The sequence below is a fragment of the Pseudophryne corroboree genome, chromosome 11, assembly GCF_028390025.1.
Source record: "Pseudophryne corroboree isolate aPseCor3 chromosome 11, aPseCor3.hap2, whole genome shotgun sequence".
Classification (NCBI taxonomy): Eukaryota; Metazoa; Chordata; class Amphibia; order Anura; family Myobatrachidae; genus Pseudophryne; species Pseudophryne corroboree.
Window position 1 is genome coordinate 249,178,425 of NC_086454.1, and position 16,377 is coordinate 249,194,801.

General features: G+C 40.3%; 19 non-coding genes across 19 annotated transcripts; all 19 read right to left on the reverse strand.

The window, feature by feature from the left end:
- Positions 1–738: 738 nt before the first annotated feature.
- Positions 739–810, reverse strand: TRNAD-GUC (transfer RNA aspartic acid (anticodon GUC)). The gene has a single exon. It is a non-coding gene; the product is annotated as a tRNA-Asp (tRNA).
- Positions 811–1,555: 745 nt separating this feature from the next.
- TRNAD-GUC (transfer RNA aspartic acid (anticodon GUC)) lies at positions 1,556–1,627 on the reverse strand. Its single transcript has one exon. It is a non-coding gene; the product is annotated as a tRNA-Asp (tRNA).
- A 745-nt stretch (positions 1,628–2,372) lies between these two features.
- Positions 2,373–2,444, reverse strand: TRNAD-GUC (transfer RNA aspartic acid (anticodon GUC)). The gene has a single exon. It is a non-coding gene; the product is annotated as a tRNA-Asp (tRNA).
- Positions 2,445–3,189: 745 nt separating this feature from the next.
- Positions 3,190–3,261, reverse strand: TRNAD-GUC (transfer RNA aspartic acid (anticodon GUC)). The gene has a single exon. It is a non-coding gene; the product is annotated as a tRNA-Asp (tRNA).
- A 745-nt stretch (positions 3,262–4,006) lies between these two features.
- TRNAD-GUC (transfer RNA aspartic acid (anticodon GUC)) lies at positions 4,007–4,078 on the reverse strand. The gene has a single exon. It is a non-coding gene; the product is annotated as a tRNA-Asp (tRNA).
- Positions 4,079–5,639: 1,561 nt separating this feature from the next.
- TRNAD-GUC (transfer RNA aspartic acid (anticodon GUC)) lies at positions 5,640–5,711 on the reverse strand. Its single transcript has one exon. It is a non-coding gene; the product is annotated as a tRNA-Asp (tRNA).
- Positions 5,712–6,456: 745 nt separating this feature from the next.
- On the reverse strand, positions 6,457–6,528 carry TRNAD-GUC (transfer RNA aspartic acid (anticodon GUC)). Its single transcript has one exon. It is a non-coding gene; the product is annotated as a tRNA-Asp (tRNA).
- A 745-nt stretch (positions 6,529–7,273) lies between these two features.
- Positions 7,274–7,345, reverse strand: TRNAD-GUC (transfer RNA aspartic acid (anticodon GUC)). The gene has a single exon. It is a non-coding gene; the product is annotated as a tRNA-Asp (tRNA).
- Positions 7,346–8,090: 745 nt separating this feature from the next.
- Positions 8,091–8,162, reverse strand: TRNAD-GUC (transfer RNA aspartic acid (anticodon GUC)). The gene has a single exon. It is a non-coding gene; the product is annotated as a tRNA-Asp (tRNA).
- A 745-nt stretch (positions 8,163–8,907) lies between these two features.
- On the reverse strand, positions 8,908–8,979 carry TRNAD-GUC (transfer RNA aspartic acid (anticodon GUC)). The gene has a single exon. It is a non-coding gene; the product is annotated as a tRNA-Asp (tRNA).
- A 745-nt stretch (positions 8,980–9,724) lies between these two features.
- TRNAD-GUC (transfer RNA aspartic acid (anticodon GUC)) lies at positions 9,725–9,796 on the reverse strand. The gene has a single exon. It is a non-coding gene; the product is annotated as a tRNA-Asp (tRNA).
- Positions 9,797–10,541: 745 nt separating this feature from the next.
- On the reverse strand, positions 10,542–10,613 carry TRNAD-GUC (transfer RNA aspartic acid (anticodon GUC)). The gene has a single exon. It is a non-coding gene; the product is annotated as a tRNA-Asp (tRNA).
- A 745-nt stretch (positions 10,614–11,358) lies between these two features.
- TRNAD-GUC (transfer RNA aspartic acid (anticodon GUC)) lies at positions 11,359–11,430 on the reverse strand. The gene has a single exon. It is a non-coding gene; the product is annotated as a tRNA-Asp (tRNA).
- A 745-nt stretch (positions 11,431–12,175) lies between these two features.
- Positions 12,176–12,247, reverse strand: TRNAD-GUC (transfer RNA aspartic acid (anticodon GUC)). The gene has a single exon. It is a non-coding gene; the product is annotated as a tRNA-Asp (tRNA).
- Positions 12,248–12,992: 745 nt separating this feature from the next.
- TRNAD-GUC (transfer RNA aspartic acid (anticodon GUC)) lies at positions 12,993–13,064 on the reverse strand. Its single transcript has one exon. It is a non-coding gene; the product is annotated as a tRNA-Asp (tRNA).
- Positions 13,065–13,809: 745 nt separating this feature from the next.
- On the reverse strand, positions 13,810–13,881 carry TRNAD-GUC (transfer RNA aspartic acid (anticodon GUC)). Its single transcript has one exon. It is a non-coding gene; the product is annotated as a tRNA-Asp (tRNA).
- A 745-nt stretch (positions 13,882–14,626) lies between these two features.
- On the reverse strand, positions 14,627–14,698 carry TRNAD-GUC (transfer RNA aspartic acid (anticodon GUC)). Its single transcript has one exon. It is a non-coding gene; the product is annotated as a tRNA-Asp (tRNA).
- A 745-nt stretch (positions 14,699–15,443) lies between these two features.
- Positions 15,444–15,515, reverse strand: TRNAD-GUC (transfer RNA aspartic acid (anticodon GUC)). Its single transcript has one exon. It is a non-coding gene; the product is annotated as a tRNA-Asp (tRNA).
- A 745-nt stretch (positions 15,516–16,260) lies between these two features.
- TRNAD-GUC (transfer RNA aspartic acid (anticodon GUC)) lies at positions 16,261–16,332 on the reverse strand. The gene has a single exon. It is a non-coding gene; the product is annotated as a tRNA-Asp (tRNA).
- Positions 16,333–16,377: the final 45 nt, after the last annotated feature.

A 16,377-nucleotide genomic window follows, 5' to 3' on the forward strand; every position in this document is an offset into this window, starting at 1 on the left:
GGTGAATCTGCAGGCAAAATTGGAGCTGAAAATACACCCAAAAACATGTCAGGGTGAGGTCTCGAGATGCGTCTGTGTCATTGGCCACAGAGATTATGTGCTACATGTTATCAAGCTAACATAAAACCCTAAATAAGAAGCAGATAAAAAGATTTATTTTTGTCTCAGTTGAAACAAAGACTACAATACAACTTTGCAAAAAAGATAGTTATTTCAATTAAAAACCTTTTTCTGTTATCCTCTACTGGTCGGTAATGGCCAGGAAGCTTACATGATATCGGTCTATCTATCTCACTTACTATACAGTTACTCCCTTTGAAAGTAGGGGATGCAAGTCCATTTTAGCCTGCAATCCTTAGGAAAAGACACTTCTCTCTCAGTCTACACTCTGTAGGCATACAATAGTATCAGCTTTGCTTCATTGATGTGATGTCATAATCAGGTTTAGCTCACAAGAGACTTGTCCACTACATAGCTGTCTCCTGTGTTACAGCGTGAGCCAATTTTAAGAGGATGATATGCAAATATTGTAATGCACAAAAACAGTACATGCCATGCTAGATAAAAGCAAGGGGTGACACCCAAACTAAAAACGAGGCTATGCAATTGGTGTTTCTGGTTCTTTCTTATGCTCTCAAAATCAAGTGGTATATTTTTCACGCTACAATTGGATTCGGACTTTGATTCTCCATAACCTTGAGCAACGAATCTCTGAACCTGATAAAAACTTGCAATGTTCTCCCCGTCGGGGAATCGAACCCCGGTCTCCCGCGTGACAGGCGGGGATACTCACCACTATACTAACGAGGACTAACTTGGTGAATCTGCAGGCAAAATTGGAGCTGAAAATACACCCAAAAACATGTCAGGGTGAGGTCTCGAGATGCGTCTGTGTCATTGGCAACAGAGATTATGTGCTACATGTTATCAAGCTAACATAAAACCCTAAATAAGAAGCAGATAAAAAGATTTATTTTTGTCTCAGCTGAAACAAAGACTACAATACCACTTTGCAAAAAAGATAGTCATTTCAATTAAAAACCTTTTTCTGTTATCCTCTACTGGTCGGTAATGGCCAGGAAGCTTACATGATATCGGTCTACCTATCTCACTTACTATACAGTTACTCCCTTTGAAAGTAGGGGATGCAAGTCCATTTTAGCCAGCAATTCATAGGAAAAGACACTTCTCTCTCAGTCTATACTCTGTAGGCATACAATAGTTTCAGCTTTGCTACATTGATGTGATGTCATAATCAGGTTTAGCTCACAAGAGACTTGTCCACTACATAGCTGTCTCCTGTGTTACAGCATGAGCCAATTGTAAGAGGATGATATGCAAATATTGTAATGCACAAAAACAGTACATGCCATGCTAGATAAAAGCAAGGGGTGATACCCAATCTAAAAACGAGGCTATGCAATTGGTGTTTCTGGTTCTTTCTTATGCTCTCAAAATCAAGTGGTATATTTTTCACGCTACAATTGGATTCGGACTTTGATTCTCCATAACCTTGAGCAACGAATCTCTGAACCTGATAAAAACTTGCAATGTTCTCCCCGTCTGGGAATCGAACCCCGGTCTCCCGCGTGACAGGCGGGGATACTCACCACTATACTAACGAGGACTATCTTGGTGCATCTCCAGGCAAAATTGGAGCTGAAAATACATCCAAAAACATGTCAGGGTGAGGTCTCGAGATGCGTCTGTGTCATTGGCCACAGAGATTATGTGCTACATGTTATCAAGCTAACATAAAACCCTAAATAAGAAGCAGATAAAAAGATTTATTTTTGTCTCAGCTGAAACAAAGACTACAATACCACTTTGCAAAAAAGATAGTCATTTCAATTAAAAACCTTTTTCTGTTATCCTCTACTGGTCGGTCGTGGCCAGGAAGCTTACATGATATCGGTCTATCTATCTCACTTACTATACAGTTACTCCCTTTGAAAGTAGGGGATGCAAGTCCATTTTAGCCTGCAATTCATAGGAAAAGACACTTCTCTCTCAGTCTATACTCTGTAGGCATACAATAGTTTCAGCTTTGCTACATTGATGTGATGTCATAATCAGGTTTAGCTCACAAGAGACTTGTCCACTACATAGCTGTCTCCTGTGTTACAGCATGAGCCAATTGTAAGAGGATGATATGCAAATATTGTAATGCACAAAAACAGTACATGCCATGCTAGATAAAAGCAAGGGGTGACACCCAAACTAAAAACGAGGCTATGCAATTGGTGTTTCTGGTTCTTTCTTATGCTCTCAAAATCAAGTGGTATATTTTTCACGCTTCAATTGGATTCGGACTTTGATTCTCCATAACCTTGAGCAACGAATCTCTGAACCTGATAAAAACTTGCAATGTTCTCCCCGTCGGGGAATCGAACCCCGGTCTCCCGCGTGACAGGCGGGGATACTCACCACTATACTAACGAGGACTAACTTGGTGAATCTGCAGGCAAAATTGGAGCTGAAAATACACCCAAAAACATGTCAGGGTGAGGTCTCGAGATGCGTCTGTGTCATTGGCCACAGAGATTATGTGCTACATGTTATCAAGCTAACATAAAACCCTAAATAAGAAGCAGATAAAAAGATTTATTTTTGTCTCAGCTGAAACAAAGACTACAATACCACTTTGCAAAAAAGATAGTCATTTCAATTAAAAACCTTTTTCTGTTATCCTCTACTGGTCGGTAATGGCCAGGAAGCTTACATGATATCGGTCTATCTATCTCACTTACTATACAGTTACTCCCTTTGAAAGTAGGGGATGCAAGTCCATTTTAGCCTGCAATCCATAGGAAAAGACACTTCTCTCTCAGTCTATACTCTGTAGGCATACAATAGTTTCAGCTTTGCTTCATTGATGTGATGTCATAATCTGGTTTAGCTCACAAGAGACTTGTCCACTACATAGCTGTCTCCTGTGTTACAGCGTGAGCCAATTTTAAGAGGATGATATGCAAATATTGTAATGCACAAAAACAGTACATGCCATGCTAGATAAAAGCAAGGGGTGACACCCAAACTAAAAACGAGGCTATGCAATTGGTGTTTCTGGTTCTTTCTTATGCTCTCAAAATCAAGTGGTATATTTTTCACGCTACAATTGGATTCGGACTTTGATTCTCCATAACCTTGAGCAACGAATCTCTGAACCTGATAAAAACTTGCAATGTTCTCCCCGTCGGGGAATCGAACCCCGGTCTCCCGCGTGACAGGTGGGGATACTCACCACTATACTAACGAGGACTAACTTGGTGAATCTGCAGGCAAAATTGGAGCTGAAAATACACCCAAAAACATGTCAGGGTGAGGTCTCGAGATGCGTCTGTGTCATTGGCCACAGAGATTATGTGCTACATGTTATCAAGCTAACATAAAACCCTAAATAAGAAGCAGATAAAAAGATTTATTTTTGTCTCAGCTGAAACAAAGACTACAATACCACTTTGCAAAAAAGATAGTCATTTCAATTAAAAACCTTTTTCTGTTATCCTCTACTGGTCGGTAATGGCCAGGAAGCTTACATGATATCGGTCTACCTATCTCACTTACTATACAGTTACTCCCTTTGAAAGTAGGGGATGCAAGTCCATTTTAGCCTGCAATTCATAGGAAAAGACACTTCTCTCTCAGTCTATACTCTGTAGGCATACAATAGTATCAGCTTTGCTTCATTGATGTGATGTCATAATCAGGTTTAGCTCACAAGAGACTTGTCCACTACATAGCTGTCTCCTGTGTTACAGCGTGAGCCAATTTTAAGAGGATGATATGCAAATATTGTAATGCACAAAAACAGTACATGCCATGCTAGATAAAAGCAAGGGGTGACACCCAAACTAAAAACGAGGCTATGCAATTGGTGTTTCTGGTTCTTTCTTATGCTCTCAAAATCAAGTGGTATATTTTTCACGCTACAATTGGATTCGGACTTTGATTCTCCATAACCTTGAGCAACGAATCTCTGAACCTGATAAAAACTTGCAATGTTCTCCCCGTCGGGGAATCGAACCCCGGTCTCCCGCGTGACAGGGGGGGATACTCACCACTATACTAACGAGGACTATCTTGGTGCATCTCCAGGCAAAATTGGAGCTGAAAATACATCCAAAAACATGTCAGGGTGAGGTCTCGAGATGCGTCTGTGTCATTGGCCACAGAGATTATGTGCTACATGTTATCAAGCTAACATAAAACCCTAAATAAGAAGCAGATAAAAAGATTTATTTTTGTCTCAGCTGAAACAAAGACTACAATACAACTTTGCAAAAAAGATAGTCATTTCAATTAAAAACCTTTTTCTGTTATCCTCTACTGGTCGGTCATGGCCAGGAAGCTTACATGATATTGTTCTATCTATCTCACTTACTATACAGTTACTCCCTTTGAAAGTAGGGGATGCAAGTCCATTTTAGCCTGCAATCCATAGGAAAAGACACTTCTCTCTCAGTCTATACTCTGTAGGCATACAATAGTTTCAGCTTTGCTTCATTGATGTGATGTCATAATCAGGTTTAGCTCACAAGAGACTTGTCCACTACATAGCTGTCTCCTGTGTTACAGCGTGAGCCAATTTTAAGAGGATGATATGCAAATATTGTAATGCACAAAAACAGTACATGCCATGCTAGATAAAAGCAAGGGGTGACACCCAAACTAAAAACGAGGCTATGCAATTGGTGTTTCTGGTTCTTTCTTATGCTCTCAAAATCAAGTGGTATATTTTTCACGCTACAATTGGATTCGGACTTTGATTCTCCATAACCTTGAGCAACGAATCTCTGAACCTGATAAAAACTTGCAATGTTCTCCCCGTCGGGGAATCGAACCCGGTCTCCCGCGTGACAGGCGGGGATACTCACCACTATACTAACGAGGACTAACTTGGTGAATCTGCAGGCAAAATTGGAGCTGAAAATACACCCAAAAACATGTCAGGGTGAGGTCTCGAGATGCGTCTGTGTCATTGGCCACAGAGATTATGTGCTACATGTTATCAAGCTAACATAAAACCCTAAATAAGAAGCAGATAAAAAGATTTATTTTTGTCTCAGCTGAAACAAAGACTACAATACCACTTTGCAAAAAAGATAGTCATTTCAATTAAAAACCTTTTTCTGTTATCCTCTACTGGTCGGTAATGGCCAGGAAGCTTACATGATATCGGTCTATCTATCTCACTTACTATACAGTTACTCCCTTTGAAAGTAGGGGATGCAAGTCCATTTTAGCCTGCAATCCATAGGAAAAGACACTTCTCTCTCAGTCTATACTCTGTAGGCATACAATAGTTTCAGCTTTGCTTCATTGATGTGATGTCATAATCAGGTTTAGCTCACAAGAGACTTGTCCACTACATAGCTGTCTCCTGTGTTACAGCGTGAGCCAATTTTAAGAGGATGATATGCAAATATTGTAATGCACAAAAACAGTACATGCCATGCTAGATAAAAGCAAGGGGTGACACCCAAACTAAAAACGAGGCTATGCAATTGGTGTTTCTGGTTCTTTCTTATGCTCTCAAAATCAAGTGGTATATTTTTCACGCTACAATTGGATTCGGACTTTGATTCTCCATAACCTTGAGCAACGAATCTCTGAACCTGATAAAAACTTGCAATGTTCTCCCCGTCGGGGAATCGAACCCCGGTCTCCCGCGTGACAGGCGGGGATACTCACCACTATACTAACGAGGACTAACTTGGTGAATCTGCAGGCAAAATTGGAGCTGAAAATACACCCAAAAACATGTCAGGGTGAGGTCTCGAGATGCGTCTGTGTCATTGGCCACAGAGATTATGTGCTACATGTTATCAAGCTAACATAAAACCCTAAATAAGAAGCAGATAAAAAGATTTATTTTTGTCTCAGCTGAAACAAAGACTACAATACCACTTTGCAAAAAAGATAGTCATTTCAATTAAAAACCTTTTTCTGTTATCCTCTACTGGTCGGTAATGGCCAGGAAGCTTACATGATATCGGTCTACCTATCTCACTTACTATACAGTTACTCCCTTTGAAAGTAGGGGATGCAAGTCCATTTTAGCCTGCAATTCATAGGAAAAGACACTTCTCTCTCAGTCTATACTCTGTAGGCATACAATAGTATCAGCTTTGCTTCATTGATGTGATGTCATAATCAGGTTTAGCTCACAAGAGACTTGTCCACTACATAGCTGTCTCCTGTGTTACAGCGTGAGCCAATTTTAAGAGGATGATATGCAAATATTGTAATGCACAAAAACAGTACATGCCATGCTAGATAAAAGCAAGGGGTGACACCCAAACTAAAAACGAGGCTATGCAATTGGTGTTTCTGGTTCTTTCTTATGCTCTCAAAATCAAGTGGTATATTTTTCACGCTACAATTGGATTCGGACTTTGATTCTCCATAACCTTGAGCAACGAATCTCTGAACCTGATAAAAACTTGCAATGTTCTCCCCGTCGGGGAATCGAACCCCGGTCTCCCGCGTGACAGGCAGGGATACTCACCACTATACTAACGAGGACTAACTTGGTGAATCTGCAGGCAAAATTGGAGCTGAAAATACACCCAAAAACATGTCAGGGTGAGGTCTCGAGATGCGTCTGTGTCATTGGCCACAGAGATTATGTGCTACATGTTATCAAGCTAACATAAAACCCTAAATAAGAAGCAGATAAAAAGATTTATTTTTGTCTCAGTTGAAACAAAGACTACAATACAACTTTGCAAAAAAGATAGTTATTTCAATTAAAAACCTTTTTCTGTTATCCTCTACTGGTCGGTAATGGCCAGGAAGCTTACATGATATCGGTCTATCTATCTCACTTACTATACAGTTACTCCCTTTGAAAGTAGGGGATGCAAGTCCATTTTAGCCTGCAATCCTTAGGAAAAGACACTTCTCTCTCAGTCTACACTCTGTAGGCATACAATAGTATCAGCTTTGCTTCATTGATGTGATGTCATAATCAGGTTTAGCTCACAAGAGACTTGTCCACTACATAGCTGTCTCCTGTGTTACAGCGTGAGCCAATTTTAAGAGGATGATATGCAAATATTGTAATGCACAAAAACAGTACATGCCATGCTAGATAAAAGCAAGGGGTGACACCCAAACTAAAAACGAGGCTATGCAATTGGTGTTTCTGGTTCTTTCTTATGCTCTAAAAATCAAGTAGTATATTTTACACGCTACAATTGGATTCGGACTTTGATTCTCCATAACCTTGAGCAACGAATCTCTGAACCTGATAAAAACTTGCAATGTTCTCCCCGTCGGGGAATCGAACCCCGGTCTCCCGCGTGACAGGCAGGGATACTCACCACTATACTAACGAGGACTAACTTGGTGAATCTGCAGGCAAAATTGGAGCTGAAAATACACCCAAAAACATGTCAGGGTGAGGTCTCGAGATGCGTCTGTGTCATTGGCCACAGAGATTATGTGCTACATGTTATCAAGCTAACATAAAACCCTAAATAAGAAGCAGATAAAAAGATTTATTTTTGTCTCAGTTGAAACAAAGACTACAATACAACTTTGCAAAAAAGATAGTTATTTCAATTAAAAACCTTTTTCTGTTATCCTCTACTGGTCGGTAATGGCCAGGAAGCTTACATGATATCGGTCTATCTATCTCACTTACTATACAGTTACTCCCTTTGAAAGTAGGGGATGCAAGTCCATTTTAGCCTGCAATCCTTAGGAAAAGACACTTCTCTCTCAGTCTACACTCTGTAGGCATACAATAGTATCAGCTTTGCTTCATTGATGTGATGTCATAATCAGGTTTAGCTCACAAGAGACTTGTCCACTACATAGCTGTCTCCTGTGTTACAGCGTGAGCCAATTTTAAGAGGATGATATGCAAATATTGTAATGCACAAAAACAGTACATGCCATGCTAGATAAAAGCAAGGGGTGACACCCAAACTAAAAACGAGGCTATGCAATTGGTGTTTCTGGTTCTTTCTTATGCTCTCAAAATCAAGTGGTATATTTTTCACGCTACAATTGGATTCGGACTTTGATTCTCCATAACCTTGAGCAACGAATCTCTGAACCTGATAAAAACTTGCAATGTTCTCCCCGTCGGGGAATCGAACCCCGGTCTCCCGCGTGACAGGCGGGGATACTCACCACTATACTAACGAGGACTAACTTGGTGAATCTGCAGGCAAAATTGGAGCTGAAAATACACCCAAAAACATGTCAGGGTGAGGTCTCGAGATGCGTCTGTGTCATTGGCAACAGAGATTATGTGCTACATGTTATCAAGCTAACATAAAACCCTAAATAAGAAGCAGATAAAAAGATTTATTTTTGTCTCAGCTGAAACAAAGACTACAATACCACTTTGCAAAAAAGATAGTCATTTCAATTAAAAACCTTTTTCTGTTATCCTCTACTGGTCGGTAATGGCCAGGAAGCTTACATGATATCGGTCTACCTATCTCACTTACTATACAGTTACTCCCTTTGAAAGTAGGGGATGCAAGTCCATTTTAGCCAGCAATTCATAGGAAAAGACACTTCTCTCTCAGTCTATACTCTGTAGGCATACAATAGTTTCAGCTTTGCTACATTGATGTGATGTCATAATCAGGTTTAGCTCACAAGAGACTTGTCCACTACATAGCTGTCTCCTGTGTTACAGCATGAGCCAATTGTAAGAGGATGATATGCAAATATTGTAATGCACAAAAACAGTACATGCCATGCTAGATAAAAGCAAGGGGTGATACCCAATCTAAAAACGAGGCTATGCAATTGGTGTTTCTGGTTCTTTCTTATGCTCTCAAAATCAAGTGGTATATTTTTCACGCTACAATTGGATTCGGACTTTGATTCTCCATAACCTTGAGCAACGAATCTCTGAACCTGATAAAAACTTGCAATGTTCTCCCCGTCTGGGAATCGAACCCCGGTCTCCCGCGTGACAGGCGGGGATACTCACCACTATACTAACGAGGACTATCTTGGTGCATCTCCAGGCAAAATTGGAGCTGAAAATACATCCAAAAACATGTCAGGGTGAGGTCTCGAGATGCGTCTGTGTCATTGGCCACAGAGATTATGTGCTACATGTTATCAAGCTAACATAAAACCCTAAATAAGAAGCAGATAAAAAGATTTATTTTTGTCTCAGCTGAAACAAAGACTACAATACCACTTTGCAAAAAAGATAGTCATTTCAATTAAAAACCTTTTTCTGTTATCCTCTACTGGTCGGTCGTGGCCAGGAAGCTTACATGATATCGGTCTATCTATCTCACTTACTATACAGTTACTCCCTTTGAAAGTAGGGGATGCAAGTCCATTTTAGCCTGCAATTCATAGGAAAAGACACTTCTCTCTCAGTCTATACTCTGTAGGCATACAATAGTTTCAGCTTTGCTACATTGATGTGATGTCATAATCAGGTTTAGCTCACAAGAGACTTGTCCACTACATAGCTGTCTCCTGTGTTACAGCATGAGCCAATTGTAAGAGGATGATATGCAAATATTGTAATGCACAAAAACAGTACATGCCATGCTAGATAAAAGCAAGGGGTGACACCCAAACTAAAAACGAGGCTATGCAATTGGTGTTTCTGGTTCTTTCTTATGCTCTCAAAATCAAGTGGTATATTTTTCACGCTTCAATTGGATTCGGACTTTGATTCTCCATAACCTTGAGCAACGAATCTCTGAACCTGATAAAAACTTGCAATGTTCTCCCCGTCGGGGAATCGAACCCCGGTCTCCCGCGTGACAGGCGGGGATACTCACCACTATACTAACGAGGACTAACTTGGTGAATCTGCAGGCAAAATTGGAGCTGAAAATACACCCAAAAACATGTCAGGGTGAGGTCTCGAGATGCGTCTGTGTCATTGGCCACAGAGATTATGTGCTACATGTTATCAAGCTAACATAAAACCCTAAATAAGAAGCAGATAAAAAGATTTATTTTTGTCTCAGCTGAAACAAAGACTACAATACCACTTTGCAAAAAAGATAGTCATTTCAATTAAAAACCTTTTTCTGTTATCCTCTACTGGTCGGTAATGGCCAGGAAGCTTACATGATATCGGTCTATCTATCTCACTTACTATACAGTTACTCCCTTTGAAAGTAGGGGATGCAAGTCCATTTTAGCCTGCAATCCATAGGAAAAGACACTTCTCTCTCAGTCTATACTCTGTAGGCATACAATAGTTTCAGCTTTGCTTCATTGATGTGATGTCATAATCTGGTTTAGCTCACAAGAGACTTGTCCACTACATAGCTGTCTCCTGTGTTACAGCGTGAGCCAATTTTAAGAGGATGATATGCAAATATTGTAATGCACAAAAACAGTACATGCCATGCTAGATAAAAGCAAGGGGTGACACCCAAACTAAAAACGAGGCTATGCAATTGGTGTTTCTGGTTCTTTCTTATGCTCTCAAAATCAAGTGGTATATTTTTCACGCTACAATTGGATTCGGACTTTGATTCTCCATAACCTTGAGCAACGAATCTCTGAACCTGATAAAAACTTGCAATGTTCTCCCCGTCGGGGAATCGAACCCCGGTCTCCCGCGTGACAGGTGGGGATACTCACCACTATACTAACGAGGACTAACTTGGTGAATCTGCAGGCAAAATTGGAGCTGAAAATACACCCAAAAACATGTCAGGGTGAGGTCTCGAGATGCGTCTGTGTCATTGGCCACAGAGATTATGTGCTACATGTTATCAAGCTAACATAAAACCCTAAATAAGAAGCAGATAAAAAGATTTATTTTTGTCTCAGCTGAAACAAAGACTACAATACCACTTTGCAAAAAAGATAGTCATTTCAATTAAAAACCTTTTTCTGTTATCCTCTACTGGTCGGTAATGGCCAGGAAGCTTACATGATATCGGTCTACCTATCTCACTTACTATACAGTTACTCCCTTTGAAAGTAGGGGATGCAAGTCCATTTTAGCCTGCAATTCATAGGAAAAGACACTTCTCTCTCAGTCTATACTCTGTAGGCATACAATAGTTTCAGCTTTGCTACATTGATGTGATGTCATAATCAGGTTTAGCTCACAAGAGACTTGTCCACTACATAGCTGTCTCCTGTGTTACAGCATGAGCCAATTGTAAGAGGATGATATGCAAATATTGTAATGCACAAAAACAGTACATGCCATGCTAGATAAAAGCAAGGGGTGATACCCAAACTAAAAACGAGGCTATGCAATTGGTGTTTCTGGTTCTTTCTTATGCTCTCAAAATCAAGTGGTATATTTTTCACGCTACAATTGGATTCGGACTTTGATTCTCCATAACCTTGAGCAACGAATCTCTGAACCTGATAAAAACTTGCAATGTTCTCCCCGTCGGGGAATCGAACACCGGTCTCCCGCGTGACAGGCGGGGATACTCACCACTATACTAACGAGGACTAACTTGGTGAATCTGCAGGCAAAATTGGAGCTGAAAATACACCCAAAAACATGTCAGGGTGAGGTCTCGAGATGCGTCTGTGTCATTGGCCACAGAGATTATGTGCTACATGTTATCAAGCTAACATAAAACCCTAAATAAGAAGCAGATAAAAAGATTTATTTTTGTCTCAGCTGAAACAAAGACTACAATACAACTTTGCAAAAAAGATAGTCATTTCAATTAAAAACCTTTTTCTGTTATCCTCTACTGGTCGGTCATGGCCAGGAAGCTTACATGATATTGGTCTATCTATCTCACTTACTATACAGTTACTCCCTTTGAAAGTAGGGGATGCAAGTCCATTTTAGCCTGCAATCCATAGGAAAAGACACTTCTCTCTCAGTCTATACTCTGTAGGCATACAATAGTTTCAGCTTTGCTTCATTGATGTGATGTCATAATCAGGTTTAGCTCACAAGAGACTTGTCCACTACATAGCTGTCTCCTGTGTTACAGCGTGAGCCAATTTTAAGAGGATGATATGCAAATATTGTAATGCACAAAAACAGTACATGCCATGCTAGATAAAAGCAAGGGGTGACACCCAAACTAAAAACGAGGCTATGCAATTGGTGTTTCTGGTTCTTTCTTATGCTCTCAAAATCAAGTGGTATATTTTTCACGCTACAATTGGATTCGGACTTTGATTCTCCATAACCTTGAGCAACGAATCTCTGAACCTGATAAAAACTTGCAATGTTCTCCCCGTCGGGGAATCGAACCCCGGTCTCCCGCGTGACAGGCGGGGATACTCACCACTATACTAACAAGGACTAACTTGGTGAATCTGCAGGCAAAATTGGAGCTGAAAATACACCCAAAAACATGTCAGGGTGAGGTCTCGAGATGCGTCTGTGTCATTGGCCACAGAGATTATGTGCTACATGTTATCAAGCTAACATAAAACCCTAAATAAGAAGCAGATAAAAAGATTTATTTTTGTCTCAGCTGAAACAAAGACTACAATACAACTTTGCAAAAAAGATAGTCATTTCAATTAAAAACCTTTTTCTGTTATCCTCTACTGGTCGGTCATGGCCAGGAAGCTTACATGATATTGGTCTATCTATCTCACTTACTATACAGTTACTCCCTTTGAAAGTAGGGGATGCAAGTCCATTTTAGCCTGCAATCCATAGGAAAAGACACTTCTCTCTCAGTCTATACTCTGTAGGCATACAATAGTATCAGCTTTGCTTCATTGATGTGATGTCATAATCAGGTTTAGCTCACAAGAGACTTGTCCACTACATAGCTGTCTCCTGTGTTACAGCGTGAGCCAATTTTAAGAGGATGATATGCAAATATTGTAATGCACAAAAACAGTACATGCCATGCTAGATAAAAGCAAGGGGTGACACCCAAACTAAAAACGAGGCTATGCAATTGGTGTTTCTGGTTCTTTCTTATGCTCTCAAAATCAAGTGGTATATTTTTCACGCTACAATTGGATTCGGACTTTGATTCTCCATAACCTTGAGCAACGAATCTCTGAACCTGATAAAAACTTGCAATGTTCTCCCCGTCGGGGAATCGAACCCCGGTCTCCCGCGTGACAGGCGGGGATACTCACCACTATACTAACGAGGACTAACTTGGTGAATCTGCAGGCAAAATTGGAGCTGAAAATACACCCAAAAACATGTCAGGGTGAGGTCTCGAGATGCGTCTGTGTCATTGGCCACAGAGATTATGTGCTACATGTTATCAAGCTAACATAAAACCCTAAATAAGAAGCAGATAAAAAGATTTATTTTTGTCTCAGCTGAAACAAAGACTACAATACCACTTTGCAAAAAAGATAGTCATTTCAATTAAAAACCTTTTTCTGTTATCCTCTACTGGTCGGTAATGGCCAGGAAGCTTACATGATATCGGTCTATCTATCTCACTTACTATACAGTTACTCCCTTTGAAAGTAGGGGATGCAAGTCCATTTTAGCCTGCAATCCATAGGAAAAGACACTTCTCTCTCAGTCTATACTCTGTAGGCATACAATAGTTTCAGCTTTGCTTCATTGATGTGATGTCATAATCAGGTTTAGCTCACAAGAGACTTGTCCACTACATAGCTGTCTCCTGTGTTACAGCGTGAGCCAATTTTAAGAGGATGATATGCAAATATTGTAATGCACAAAAACAGTACATGCCATGCTAGATAAAAGCAAGGGGTGACACCCAAACTAAAAACGAGGCTATGCAATTGGTGTTTCTGGTTCTTTCTTATGCTCTCAAAATCAAGTGGTATATTTTTCACGCTACAATTGGATTCGGACTTTGATTCTCCATAACCTTGAGCAACGAATCTCTGAACCTGATAAAAACTTGCAATGTTCTCCCCGTCGGGGAATCGAACCCCGGTCTCCCGCGTGACAGGCGGGGATACTCACCACTATACTAACGAGGACTAACTTGGTGAATCTGCAGGCAAAATTGGAGCTGAAAATACACCCAAAAACATGTCAGGGTGAGGTCTCGAGATGCGTCTGTGTCATTGGCCACAGAGATTATGTGCTACATGTTATCAAGCTAACATAAAACCCTAAATAAGAAGCAGATAAAAAGATTTATTTTTGTCTCAGCTGAAACAAAGACTACAATACCACTTTGCAAAAAAGATAGTCATTTCAATTAAAAACCTTTTTCTGTTATCCTCTACTGGTCGGTAATGGCCAGGAAGCTTACATGATATCGGTCTACCTATCTCACTTACTATACAGTTACTCCCTTTGAAAGTAGGGGATGCAAGTCCATTTTAGCCTGCAATTCATAGGAAAAGACACTTCTCTCTCAGTCTATACTCTGTAGGCATACAATAGTATCAGCTCTGCTTCATTGATGTGATGTCATAATCAGGTTTAGCTCACAAGAGACTTGTCCACTACATAGCTGTCTCCTGTGTTACAGCGTGAGCCAATTTTAAGAGGATGATATGCAAATATTGTAATGCACAAAAACAGTACATGCCATGCTAGATAAAAGCAAGGGGTGACACCCAAACTAAAAACGAGGCTATGCAATTGGTGTTTCTGGTTCTTTCTTATGCTCTAAAAATCAAGTAGTATATTTTACACGCTACAATTGGATTCGGACTTTGATTCTCCATAACCTTGAGCAACGAATCTCTGAACCTGATAAAAACTTGCAATGTTCTCCCCGTCGGGGAATCGAACCCCGGTCTCCCGCGTGACAGGCAGGGATACTCACCACTATACTAACGAGGACTAACTTGGTGAATCTGCAGGCAAAATTGGAGCTGAAAATACACCCAAAAACATGTCAGGGTGAGGTCTCGAGATGCGTCTGTGTCATTGGCCACAGAGATTATGTGCTACATGTTATCAAGCTAACATAAAACCCTAAATAAGAAGCAGATAAAAAGATTTATTTTTGTCTCAGTTGAAACAAAGACTACAATACAACTTTGCAAAAAAGATAGTTATTTCAATTAAAAACCTTTTTCTGTTATCCTCTACTGGTCGGTAATGGCCAGGAAGCTTACATGATATCGGTCTATCTATCTCACTTACTATACAGTTACTCCCTTTGAAAGTAGGGGATGCAAGTCCATTTTAGCCTGCAATCCTTAGGAAAAGACACTTCTCTCTCAGTCTACACTCTGTAGGCATACAATAGTATCAGCTTTGCTTCATTGATGTGATGTCATAATCAGGTTTAGCTCACAAGAGACTTGTCCACTACATAGCTGTCTCCTGTGTTACAGCGTGAGCCAATTTTAAGAGGATGATATGCAAATATTGTAATGCACAAAAACAGTACATGCCATGCTAGATAAAAGCAAGGGGTGACACCCAAACTAAAAACGAGGCTATGCAATTGGTGTTTCTGGTTCTTTCTTATGCTCTCAAAATCAAGTGGTATATTTTTCACGCTACAATTGGATTCGGACTTTGATTCTCCATAACCTTGAGCAACGAATCTCTGAACCTGATAAAAACTTGCAATGTTCTCCCCGTCGGGGAATCGAACCCCGGTCTCCCACGTGACAGGCGGGGATACTCACCACTATACTAACGAGGACTAACTTGGTGAATCTGCAGGCAAAATTGGAGCTGAAAATACACCCAAAAACATGTCAGGGTGAGGTCTCGAGATGCGTCTGTGTCATTGGCCACAGAGATTATGTGCTACATGTTATCAAGCTAACATAAAACCCTAAATAAGAAGCAGATAAAAAGATTTATTTTTGTCTCAGCTGAAACAAAGACTACAATACCACTTTGCAAAAAAGATAGTCATTTCAATTAAAAACCTTTTTCTGTTATCCTCTTCTGGTCGGTAATGGCCAGGAAGCTTACATGATATCGGTCTATCTATCTCACTTACTATACAGTTACTCCCTTTGAAAGTAGGGGATGCAAGTCCATTTTAGCCTGCAATCCATAGGAAAAGACACTTCTCTCTCAGTCTATACTCTGTAGGCATACAATAGTTTCAGCTTTGCTTCATTGATGTGATGTCATAATCAGGTTTAGCTCACAAGAGACTTGTCCACTACATAGCTGTCTCCAGTGTTACAGCGTGAGCCAATTTTAAGAGGATGATATGCAAATATTGTAATGCACAAAAACAGTACATGCCATGCTAGATAAAAGCAAGGGGTGACACCCAAACTAAAAACGAGGCTATGCAATTGGTGTTTCTGGTTCTTTCTTATGCTCTCAAAATCAAGTGGTATATTTTTCACGCTACAATTGGATTCGGACTTTGATTCTCCATAACCTTGAGCAACGAATCTCTGAACCTGATAAAAACTTGCAATGTTCTCCCTGTCGGGGAATCGAACCCCGGTCTCCCGCGTGACAGGCGGGGATACTCACCACTATACTAACGAGGACTAACTTGGTGAATCTGCAGGCAAAATTGGAGCTGAAAATACACC